This window comes from Sciurus carolinensis, chromosome 10 (assembly GCF_902686445.1).
Source record: "Sciurus carolinensis chromosome 10, mSciCar1.2, whole genome shotgun sequence".
In the NCBI taxonomy this organism is placed as follows: Eukaryota; Metazoa; Chordata; class Mammalia; order Rodentia; family Sciuridae; genus Sciurus; species Sciurus carolinensis.
In genome coordinates, this window is record NC_062222.1 from 60,705,936 (window position 1) to 60,718,514 (window position 12,579).

The window sequence follows — 12,579 nt, forward strand, 5'->3', positions numbered from 1 at the left end:
GAATGTCTCTGGACTTCAATCTCACTACTAAAAAAAAAAAATAATAAGATATTATGTTATCTAATATTATATTAGGAAACATTCTAAGACTGGAAAAATGATCAAAGGTTCTGTATGCAGCATCTGGCCCCTTGGCTTTTTATTGGCTTAATTCAGTAGTGAATTAAGGAACTCACAAGTTTCAAGGAAAATTCTAAAAGAAAATTCAAAACTATCTTCAGGCAATAAAGTAGTAGTAGTAGCTAGAAGAGAGGAATAAGAATTTTACCTCACATATATCATGCTTGAAGCTTCTTGGAACTTTCCTAAAAAGAATCTAATTTTAATTCTGAGATCCTTCGACCCTCTTCTAGAAGGTAGGAGATAAGAAGTTTTGAAGAATTAAACTAGCAAATGAGGTAAATGATCTATCTATCATTCCTTCATATCAATGTACAAAATTCCTTTGAGTCACAATTATCTATACCAGAAATTTAAAGCATTTTTCCCTAAGCCAAGTCGTAAAACATACTTTAATAGTTTCAAAGAAATACTTGCAGATTATGAAAACATTAATCCTGTGCCAATTAAAAGTACATGCCAACTAATAATACACACTTTTGCATAAAAGTATAGCCAAATTAGTTCTATGAAACACATTCACAAATACATAAAAGTTGAACTATAAATGCATTTCATTCTCATACATATTCCTTTATTTATCTGGCTTAATTTTATAAAATCATTATTTTCTTATTTCTATCTAACATCATGACTTTTTCAATGCAATCACTAATGCCATATTCATTTCGTATTCATTAAGTTACCCTCTTTCTAATCTGAAAACAGTTCAACTACTCTTGAAGTTGCTTTTATTCAAAAACTGAAAATAATTTTTAAAAACTGCTTTTATTCAACTTGATATAAGAAATAATTTTTCTGGACAAAATTACTGCAAATCAAGCCCTTGTTCTATGCTGATAAACATTCCCCATATTCACAAGCCATAATTGCTGCCATTGTAAATTACAGATTGACTCAATACATTCATATAAAAACTGCAATGAACTTAAAAGTTAATTAGCTAGCATTACTATAACAAACAGTATTCAAATTATCATGATCACAACAAAGTTTGTTAGCATTGTTACTCTTCAGCACTTCACACATAAACTATCACAGTTTGTTAAAAATTAACTTCATTCTCAAAGCTCTAAAATGGATATCTGGTCCTTATAAGAGAAAACAGAAACTTTAAATCCCTTTACAAATCATTCTAGTAGATTACCTAGAAAGCTTTGTCCTAGCGAAGAAAGTAGTAAAAAGTACAGAGCAGTTGGAGGATAGGGGATGGAAAGTTTTAGCCATGGAGCCTCTGCCCTGAACTTCCCCTTCTGTGACAAAAGCCACAAAATCAGACACTAACTCAGCTCCCTGTCAGCACTGTTGTGTGGCACTGATCTTCTTACCCCTCGCATGCACAGACAGAAGAATGAGCAAGGAAATGTAAGGCTGCCAGTTTGGTTCTTCGAGCCAACCCAGTGCAGCAGGAGAGCAGTCACTGCGACCTGCCTGCTTACGCCTCCTGTTCCTTGCCTGGCCTTCTCTGACTGAGACTCCTCTGCTGCCACTCTTGTCAGATCTTCCAGCAAGCCTGCCAGCACGCTTGAGACAGGACCGTGAAAGACAAGCCTGTTACAAACTGGTTCTGTCACCACCGAGACTTCAACTGATCACCTCGTGGGGAGGACAACAAAAGGCAGTGAGGACCCCCGAGCCAGATTGTTTTCCTAAGAAAGGAGCCAGACCCAGCTGCCCACACAAGGGCCAGCACACGTGGGGGCCTCGTCCTGCACTGGCAACACCCAAGTCCACCAAATCTCTTGGGCAACTAGGAGGGAATCCAAAGCAGACCACGCTTACACTTTGCTGTCAGAAAAGAGTTGGTTTTATTCATCTTTTTTTTTTCTCTCTCTCTCTGCAGAGAATTATAACTGAGAAATGTAGAAAGACCAGGAGAAATCTTTTTTTTTCCCTTTGATGAAATGACAAATAGCGCAACATGTCAAAGTGTCACGTTTCAGCAGCTTTCTTACGCTACTCATCAACATTTAAATAATGAAGCAAAACCTTTGAATCAAGTGCATGGATATGAAAAAAGGTCAGCTGTAAGATGTCACTGATGAATACTGCAAGTTAACATATTTCAGTTATGCTACTCACTTATCAATTATTTCTAAGTAACTACAGTTTTAAGTTACCTGTGTAGAAAAAAAAAAAAAACTGTTGGGGATCTAATCACTCATCGATAATAAAACCAATATAAATCATCCAACTTTTTAGATTATAACTGTAACTGTTTCAATGCAAACTGTGAGCATTTTTGCAAGGTTTCATTTTCCCATACTGTTAAGTAATTATTTTCAATACCAAAGGACTTTAAAAAATCTTCTTTTACTCTGAGAACTTGCAATAAAAGAAGAACAAGAAATATAATTAAATTGTCATATGTGTGGAAACTACAATACAGACACAAAAGAAGTAATTACTCAACCTCATCAGCTTGTCTGATACAGGACTTATGAATATAGAAACAGAAAAGTTTCAATGATTATATCTAAGATACCATGATGATACATTTGATATTTTTGGAATTATTTTCTTGGGGGAAAAAAATATCTCCACTGTCTTCTCACTTTTAAGAGAGACCCAAACACACACCTCCACCTAAGCTTGTACCTCTCAGCACTACCCTACAGGGGGTCATTCAAATCACCCTCCAGCTTAGGGAGCCCCCCAATTGTTTTTTCTGATTTGACAAATACTGCAATCAAACCAACACTCTCTCAATTCATACTTTCATAAGACAAAATTTAACAGAAATACAGTATTTTTCGCCAGCTAGGAAATCTTTGAATATTCAGAACTTAATAAGGCACACATTTCACAGAAGACATGCAACCCACTTATTGGGAAAATGGAAGTTGGAAGTAAGCAAAAGGGGTTGTCTTTCAGTGTCATTTATGAGTATCCCTGTTTGTTAGGATAGGAGATTTTGGAAGAGTACAATTAAGTAGAGATAATCAGGAGAGGTTGGGTAATAAGTGGAAAAAACAGACAAAAATCAAGCAACTGGATTTGTTCAAATCTTCTCTATCTGGCTCAAAGCCACATTCACAACATGGCTACACTGCCAGTTTGGAAACAAGCATTGAGTGCTGGTGCAAGGAGTGAATGGCTGAAGTGTGGGACAGCTCCCTCTACTCCCATGTCCTCACTACGAGTAGCTACAAATAGTTCAAAGCATGAGAGACTAGTACTCTCCCTGCAGAACCCCAATTCAGTTCAAACCAACCTATGTCAATGACTTTTTCTGATTTTGAACTATGTGCTAGCTGAAGTAGATGCACTCAAGAAACATCCAATACCACAGGAAAAAATCAGAATGCAATTAAGAAAAAAGCTACACCTTTTAAGAGGAAGTGCCTCCAAAAGGAACACACATAGAAATTCAGAGTAGGGGATGAATTAGCCTAGGCCGAAGACTGAAGAGAAAACTGGCTGCTGAAAGATGTGTTGAACACATACAGCAGCACAGAAGGTGGAGAAGGAGAAAGATGTAAGAATAAATATTTCATTAGTGCAACAGCATGAGAAGAAAACCTTACTGGAACAGACAGCTCCTATTTGTAAGTGGTTGGAGAGAAAGCTAGACAGAGTGGAACCAGATTGTGCAGGACTCTGAATACAGGTTACAGAGTTGAGACTATATAATAAACAAGTAACTAAAGGCTTTTGAGAAACTGACTGGCTTGATGGATTTAAAAAAAAAAGGTTCAGAGCTTCAGCATGTAGAATGAATCTCTGAACTCAATTTCCAGCTGGGTGAGGAGAAATGAAGGTTAGGCTAAAAGTGTAAGGAGAGGTTTCTACTGCCTCAATTTTGTTTTAAAACTAATGTAGACTTCTTTGAAAAAATTCAAGATGCGCCCCTATTAATTTTTTCTTTATTGTTTGGTGGGTGCTGATAATAAAGTAGATATTCTTTTAAATGCATAATCAGGTCTCCAAAACTCTAAGAAAACTCTTGATATGTTTATCAGAAAGCTGACCAGATATGAGATCCAGATTTGCATGACTTAACCCACTCATCTTAATGTACATCATTTTAGCCGCAGTCAACGATTCAGTTTCTAAAATCCAATCTAATTAGTCCTGTATGTGTACCAGATCAATAATTGGTTTTTCTGCAGTTAAATCCACACCCTGGTTTCCTAACTGTGGAGCTGACTGCAACACCTACAGCCAACACAGCCAGGGGTTGTGTGGCTACTGGTGAACTGTCACACTGACTCCCTGAACTGCCCAACATTCTATTCTAATTAATTATGTTTTATCTACAAGCAAAATTACAGGAAAGGAGAACGACATGGCTAAAGTCTGAGGTGTTTGGCTTTTAGCACAGCCAACTTAATTCTGCAAGTTAATTCTCACACCAAGTGAGGCCTCAGTGAAAGCTCTAAGATTAAAAGAAAGGTCTTACTTTGTGAAGGCACACCTGAGAGAAAGGCAAGAACAGGAAAAAGGAGCAGCATGGATATCACACAATATGGGCAGGACGCATCATCCTACTTATTATTTGTATAAAAATATGTCTTAAGTCAAGGTTTAAAAAAATTCAAATTATATTCAAATTTAAAAGTATCTTTTAGCCAATTTATTCTTACTTAATTCATTAAATATTCATGAATTTGAAGAAGTATACTGAATCTTTTTTTTTTTTTTTTTTTTGCGGTATTGGGGATTGAATTCAGGGTCTTGTGCTTGCAAGACAAGCACTCAACCAACTAAGCTATACCCTCAGCCCCACTGAATCATTTTAAAATGAGAATATCTCGTTACCAATTTCAACTTGTGACTCACTTTTTCACATAGAAAGCCCCCAAATCTCCTGATTTTATATATATATAAAATATATATAATATATATACAGTTTTTTATATATATGTGTGCATATATATATATACATATATATGCACACATATATATATATACACAGTTTTTTACTCTCTCACATTCACTTTTTGCTGTATTTGGGGGGATTGTGTCTCATGAATGGGAGGTGAGGACATTAAAAAGTCAGTATGTGGTTTCAAAAAAAAGCTTACCCTGTAATAGGTGAAGACACATACTCAGTGACAATGCAGTCAAGTATCTGCCCCCTGTGCTGAAGGAACACAAAAGTACAGCAGGCATTAATTCTGCCCAAGGGGAGGATGGGGGCTGAATTTGCTGGGAGAAGCATTAAACCAGGTCTTTAAAGATAAGTGGGTGAAGAGAGGGCCAAGAAATACTATGCAAAGAGAAAAGCCAGCACAGACATTACTGAGTAAGGGGACATGAGAAACTGGACCTGCCTACAGAGGAGAGGAATGAGGCTGGAGGAGCAAACTGGGAGCAGCTGGAGAGGGCTCTCATCCCAAAAGTACAAGTTCTGATTTTATCCTACAGACATGGGAAAGCTATTCCTTCATTTCTGCAGGCATCTTTACAGGTTAATTTATATTGTATAAACTGACTGTAGGTACTACTTCTTGCAGCTGATTATAACTAGTAAAGTTTTAGGAATAAGATGAAAATATTTTCCTTTGTACCCTGGAAAATGTAACAAAATTCTTAATTTATTCTTAATGGGAATAATAAGGTAAGTTATTCTCTTTATTACTTGTGCATCCCTACTAATACTGTTTGGAATAAAATCAACTTTTAATTAAACTTCTGTTCAAACAGGTATTAAAAACAAAAGTCATTTCCTTCTTCCGATTGGAAGCCATAGCATTTTCAGTCCATGGTCTTGCACTAAAATATTTTTCAAACTTTCATGAGTTGTGCCAAAAAGAGAACACATCATTCAGAACTGTACTGGTAATTCATTTTGTTATTCTGATTTTCAACTAAACACTAACATAAAAAAAACAAAAACAAAAAAACTACCTCACTATGAGGACAAAAAGAAAAAGAAAACAAAAACCAAACAATAGAATTCAAGGTATAAAAACTTTCCCCCTGACTTTGGAGTTTATAAAGACCACAACTTCAGTCTGCTTTCAGGCTGCCTCCTGCCTCCCCACCCTGTCTAATTTGCAGCATTCCACATCACTAGTCATTAACAACCCGGAGCTCCCCTCAGCTGCACAGTGAAAGACCATCACATCATTACAAATAAACAATCCCTTCCTCCCGTGAAAGAGTGACACATTATTCTGAGCACGTCTCTTCTCTGCTTTCATTGCTCTGCCAAGGTCCCCCATGAGTGGGAAGGGGTAAAAAGAGAGGCAAAATATCCCACAACTTGTCTAAAGCATGTAGAGGATGATTTGTGTCCTTACTTACGGGATATGACTGTCACTGCTGATCTGCTTTCAGGCCTAGATTACATGTGATAAGGGCTGACCTTCCTTAAGTATTCACACATTATGCACTCATGGAGAGCAAGCAGGACACAAAAGTCCTTCAGATGTTCTGGACATCAATCAAGTACACAGCATGGAGCCTGCCAAACTTTTCTTCCCTTTACTCAGGGATAAGAAGGGGGAGTCCAAGGCAGGCTTAATAAAATTTAAAGCAATGCCACAGTATATTTGGGGAAACCATTGTTATTAAAAGGGTGCCTTTAAAAAAATTCTCTATAGTTACCACTAGCAACAAAAAAATTCACACACAAATAGAAAACCAGATTTCATTCCAGCTTTACAATTTCAAAACTTTTACTATAAACTAAATCTCAGATTGCTACATTTTCTGAAGATATTTTATTGAGGCTATATTTCAAAATTAAGCATATAATTTTTTAACAACTATACTTATTTTCTGATGCATTTAGATAAGTGATGGAGGAAATATATTTGTTATGAAATACTGAGAATATCTTGATATAAATTCAATACTGGTCAATAGCCTAAGTTGCTTTTCATCAAATATAAATATTATCATTGTTAACAGGCAAGAGTCCAATATTCTGGAGTAGACATAACTACACCTTCTTTACAGGCTGGAACTGTCACTGCAATTTGAGGCTGTTTTTTGACAAAGAACAAATAAGCCCCAAACTGTGTTCTTATGACACTACAACACTGTGTATATATTTACAGTGCATAATTTGATCATTAGCAAAACCAAATCTTTCAAAGAAAGATGCTTTGTGGAATTTTGGGATAGAATGCTATCTTAAATCAATGGCAATATCATTTTCCTAGAGAACACAGAATTCTTTAAAAACTATTGTCATTCTATTAATATAAAAATCATATGCATAACCTACGTACAAAACAAGATCAGACACTCAACACTTAAACAAAAATTTATGAGAAAACAAAGCAATGAATATTAATAGAGTAGGAAGAGAATTAAAGGCAGCTTACATGATTAAAACTATCAAAGAAAATTAACTCAATATATTTTGTAAGATAAACTCTGCAGCGAAAAACAGCTAACCTCTAGATGTTTCATATATGCACAACTTTTGCATAGATGTTTAGTTTACTATTTGGATTGATTATTACTCCACTAATGGATCATAAGATCAAACTTGTAACCCAGTAATAAGGAACTAGGTAATAGATAAAACTTGAGGTAATTCTGCGTGTAAAAGGCAAATCATATCACCAGGTGAATAGGACTATCTCAGGCCAAAAACTGAAAATGAATGGAAGGAAGATGTGTAGGTAGGAGGGAAGCAAGAAACCCAGGGAATACAAGCACAGTTATTTTCAAATAAATACAGAATGGCAATGACATTGATATACGAATGAAATACACCATGTGGCCAGCTGTAACTCTTTGTTAGGTATCACCCTGTCTCTAACATGTTACGACATTTAATCCGCAATGCTTCCCTGTGTGATAAGAACTGCCATTCCCATTCACTGATGAGAATACTTAGTATGCCTCAAGAGTCCCACAAATTGGTTACAGGACCAGACACCAATACTTCAGGACGTAGGGACCCATTTGCTTTTGTTCTATAAGAAAGATCTAAAGCAAAAATAATCCATTCAGTAGATAGAGAATTCAGAGACTCTGGGGAGCTGGTGAGGTTCCTTCAGGAAACATGGCTGCCAGAGATTCTGAGGGTTGGAGCAAAACAGATCAGAGGAGGGTAACACCAAACATTCTGGAAGCCACAGCATACATTCGGAGTCGGGGGTTTCATTTGCTTTGAGAGGCAGAACTCGCGGTTAAGCATGTAAATTATTTGTTATAAAAAATAATTGCCATAATCATCAAATACAGAGGTTATTAATTTAAAGCAGTGTTTGGCATACATTCTTTTAAATTTTCCTACAGTTATTCAATGCACTGACCCATTTCACAAGGGAAGCAACTAAGGGGAGGGGGGCCTCGGAAAGAGGGTTGTTTCTTTGGAACAGGCCTGTGCTTTAGAAGATAGAGGGAGACAGCACTGTAGACTCAGGAGGAAGAAAAGTGGATGAATGAAGTCTGCAGGAACATGTGAGTAGTTTCCTCCCCAGATGAGTCTGACTTTGTTGCAATAAAAGAGCCTGAATTCTTCATGCCAAGAGAAAACCTTTTCAGAAGATCTACTTTGCCCCACTTACAGGGAACTAAATAAGAAAAGGCCATTTGTCGTTTGTTTAAAAAACATCAGACACGTTGGTTGTGTAAATGTTAACACTTTAACACCTGAATTCCAGAGAGAGAAAATTCCACACCACTGTGAAAATGCTGAGTTACTAACCTAACTTACCAGATGCTCTATTTTTTTTTCTTTTTTTCTTTTCTTTTCTTTTTTTTTTTTTTTGGCACTAGGGATTTAACCCAGGGAGCACTTTACCACTGAGCTACATCCCAATATTTTTTATATTTTTTGAAACAGGGTCTGGTTAAGTTGCTTAGGCCTCACTAAATTGCAGAGGCTGGCCTTGAATTTGCAATCCTCCTTCCTCAGTCTCCAGAACTGCTGAGATTATAGACATATACCACTGCACCTGGTTCAGGCACTCTATTTTAAAGACATTCTAAGATCATTTAGAAAATAAGATTATTTTCTTTATTAAATTAGTGGTATAGCATCCTTGAGCAGCAAATCAAAATCTCTAGTAGTACCTGTTTGCCTCCCATACTAGCCATTTATAAAATGCTGAACACACTTTCATATCAAAACCAATTTCTTAAAGAGGATTACTATCATGCTTATTTCATCCTAAAGTCCATTGTGTATGGCATTCGTGTAAATCTAACTTGAATTGATGTAAGGAAATTGAAAATGAAATTTTTAATAGAAATGATAATATCCACAAAAGCTATACTTTATCTTGTACATTTTCCTATAGCTGTATTGAATATGCTTTAGTAATAAAGAAGGTGCACACAGCACAGCTCTTGTTTAAACCCTGAGGAGGGCAAGCTGAAGCTGCTTTTCCATATGCCAGATGAAGACAGCTCCTCCAAGATCTGTTTTCCACTCTGCAAAATACCTAAACATGAGAGTTATATGGAAAAAAAATTTTTTTAAATAGAAGAGAAGACATTCATAACAGCAAGACATTTTGTTCTTACTTAGCATACACTAGCTTTTCATAGAAAGCCGCAACAATGGCACAACTAAATGTCAGTATGTGATTTACACATTCATTAGGCAGACTTAGCTCTTAGTGGTCTTCAAAAATTAATGCTAGAAGAAATATAAAGGTTGGAAGCCAATAGTTTAAAGTGACACTGAGATCTATGTACACAGAAAAGTATTTTCAAAATAAAAGAATCAATAACTCCATAATTCTTACTTCAGAGTCTATGATATACTGAACCTTATCATATTCTCCCAGTCAACTGTATACTGAAATATGTTCCTAATCACTAATTGATATCAAAAGGATGACTGAAAACATGGTATCTCTTTAATAGGTATGTGCTTGTATACACACACACACACACACACACACACACACACACACCCTTGTCTTCCTTTGTCTGTCCCAGACACAAAAGCACTACTTAGTGCCCTGAATTTTTTTTTTTTTTTCATTACAAGAAGTAACAGTTCTTGGTAATCTCATTTAAAAAAATAAATAAATAAATAAAGTCTTTCTAAATGATTTCATACATGGAGCATTTTTAGAAAATTAAAGGTTGATTTGGTCGTTTACACAATTAGTTTGTGTAAAAAAAAAAAAGAAAGAAAGAAAACAAAACTGTATTTATAGACCATATTCTATCCAAGAACTTTACAAGACAAGGAAACAAGATTCAGCCTTAGTAAAACAGAAACAGAAATGTAGGTATTAGCACTTCTTTCTGTGCCCTCTCAAAAACAGAGGATATTTAATGTGTAGGAAATGACAGAAGTGAGATGCTTATATTATGGAGGTAAAGAAGATGAACTTAAGGAATCAGTGATATATTTTAAACAAAAACAATTTTGTATTAGTCCAGTAGGAAGACATGAAATCATAATGTGCTCTTGTGAAGCATTATTGGTATGCTGGTTATACAGCATTCCTTTATCTGATCGGCCTGCTCCACACCCCTCCCTACAGTGGGTCAGCACTCTGTGTGGCTCTCTCTACTACCACCAAACTCCCCACTGAAAAGAGAGAAAGTCAGTGAATTATCCTAAGGATTATGCCAAATGAAACATTCAAATTCAACCTTAACCAAAATGAGTAAAACAACGATTTAAGGCCTATTAAGACAGCCAATGGGATTTAAATTGTCACCATAATTTCCACTTTGAGGTCTCCCAAATGTTTATTGTGGAAACACTTCAAAGTCCTCAGTACATTTCATTAGCACCTCCACCAAATGATGTGCCAAGAAAAAAGAAAATGAGGAAGTTCTCAAGGAGTAGCTGCTTCTAGAATCACTTCCTTAATAAGTATTTTCAATTGTCTATGAAAATGATATGTATAGAATTAGAAACTGACAACAGAACAAAAAACATTTACTTCACAATACAAATTTAGGCAAAAAAAACATGAGTTATTCATCATAGTTCACCTTCTACCTCTCGAATGGAGGATCTGGCTTCACTCTGCCTTGATTTTATGACATTATCTCTTTATGTTGGTTTTTACATTACCATTTTCTAGAAGTGATTTCAAACAGAAATAGCCTATGGAAACTAAGTTTGAAATCTTTCTGAACCGTTCAAGAAATTTTACTTTAACCTCATGTCTGGCTACAGAAAACATCAGATGGCTGCCAATCCCTAGCCTAAGTGGTATGTCCTTGCAAAGTCCTTCCTTACTTGCAAGTCTTCCAAGTTCCTATGAGATCTAGCTTTCAATTACCTCATTGAGTTCTTCTCCCAGTCTTCACCCTCTTTCTCATCCAGGTGCTCAAAATATCACTCATTCTCTAGCTCACCGTGATACATCTCCTGGTTCCTCTGAAAACAAACTTTCCTTAGATAATGACCAGCTTCCTTCATGTCTCCAGATCTTGGTTCGAAGCTTACCTTTTCAAAGAAACCTGCTTTGCTGCCACAACCACCCTTACCCCAAGTCTTCATGAGTGTTAAAAAGGGTTAGTTTTTTTTCTTTTCCCCAATAGCACTTACCACTATCTAACAAGTATATAATTTACTTACCTGGTATGTCAAGTGTTCACTGTCAGTCTTGGCTCAACCCTGCAGAATATAATGACCTCAAGGACACTATTTTTGCTCATTTTGTTCACTGACCTACTCTAAACACTTGAAGCAATGATTATGCAACAGAAGGCATTCAATAAGTCCCTTTTCGAAAGCATTTCTTTTGTAAGTTCTCTCTTCCTAAAGTACTTGACCTTTGATGCCAGTAATTATTCTCAACCTAATTACTTTTTCCTTATAAACCCTATTTGCTTTCTGGTTTTTTTACCTTTGTCATTCTAATGAATCTCTTCTTTAAAGATGAACAAATGAATTTTTCTTAGTCTTCATGCTTTTGGGCCCTTTGTAACACTAGGCACTGTGACCACTTTAAGAGCTTCATTGATTTAAAAGTAAATTGAACAATTACCATGTACTAGACACTCAACAGAAGCCCTACCTTTGGTTTTCATGATGAAGGTCTATCTATCTAAGCTCCTCCCTCTTCCATTTACAAAAATGCAGGTGATTATGATTCCTTCCCAATAATCTCTTCTCTCAAAGATGTTCACTCGTAATATCAGGGCGTTCATTAGCATCACTTTGACCACTGCCTTTGAGTGTCTAAATATTAAGATTTCTCCTATAGCCAGAAAAATTCAATCTTGGCCAGTTTTTGAATGTCACCACTCTTTTGTAGCCACCTAGCTTTAGATCCTGCCCCTTCCTATATGTTGGGCATTTTTACTAGTTGAAGGTAGAGACGATGAAGTGTAAGACACGCACTTACGCTTAAAAATGGTGAGCACATGACTGACATCTCCAAATCTCATATGTGTGTCTCTACAAGGCTTTACATGAAGCCCACAGAAGGACCCCAGCATATTCATTCTGACAATGTAGGAGAAGTAGTGGCCACAATTATTTCCCAAAGGTGGTAACAGCACCAGTGCCAGGAACACCATCCAAACCTAGCATGGACAATAAGAACAGTGTAAGTTGGGGCATCC

General features: G+C 36.3%; 1 protein-coding gene across 9 annotated transcripts in view; it reads right to left on the minus strand.

The window, feature by feature from the left end:
- Positions 1-12,579, minus strand: part of Bmpr1b (bone morphogenetic protein receptor type 1B) — a 399,910-nt gene that overhangs the window by 108,710 nt on the left and 278,621 nt on the right. Inside the window, exon 1 of one of the 9 annotated variants that reach the window (XM_047566826.1) lies at positions 1,449-1,565. The exons of 7 other annotated variants lie outside the window; for them this stretch is intronic. The gene's annotated coding sequence lies outside the window, so the exon portion shown is untranslated. Of the gene's footprint in view, positions 1-1,267; positions 1,429-1,448; positions 1,566-12,579 lie in introns of those variants that run through there. One more of the 9 variants, XM_047566827.1, reaches the window with a different exon arrangement.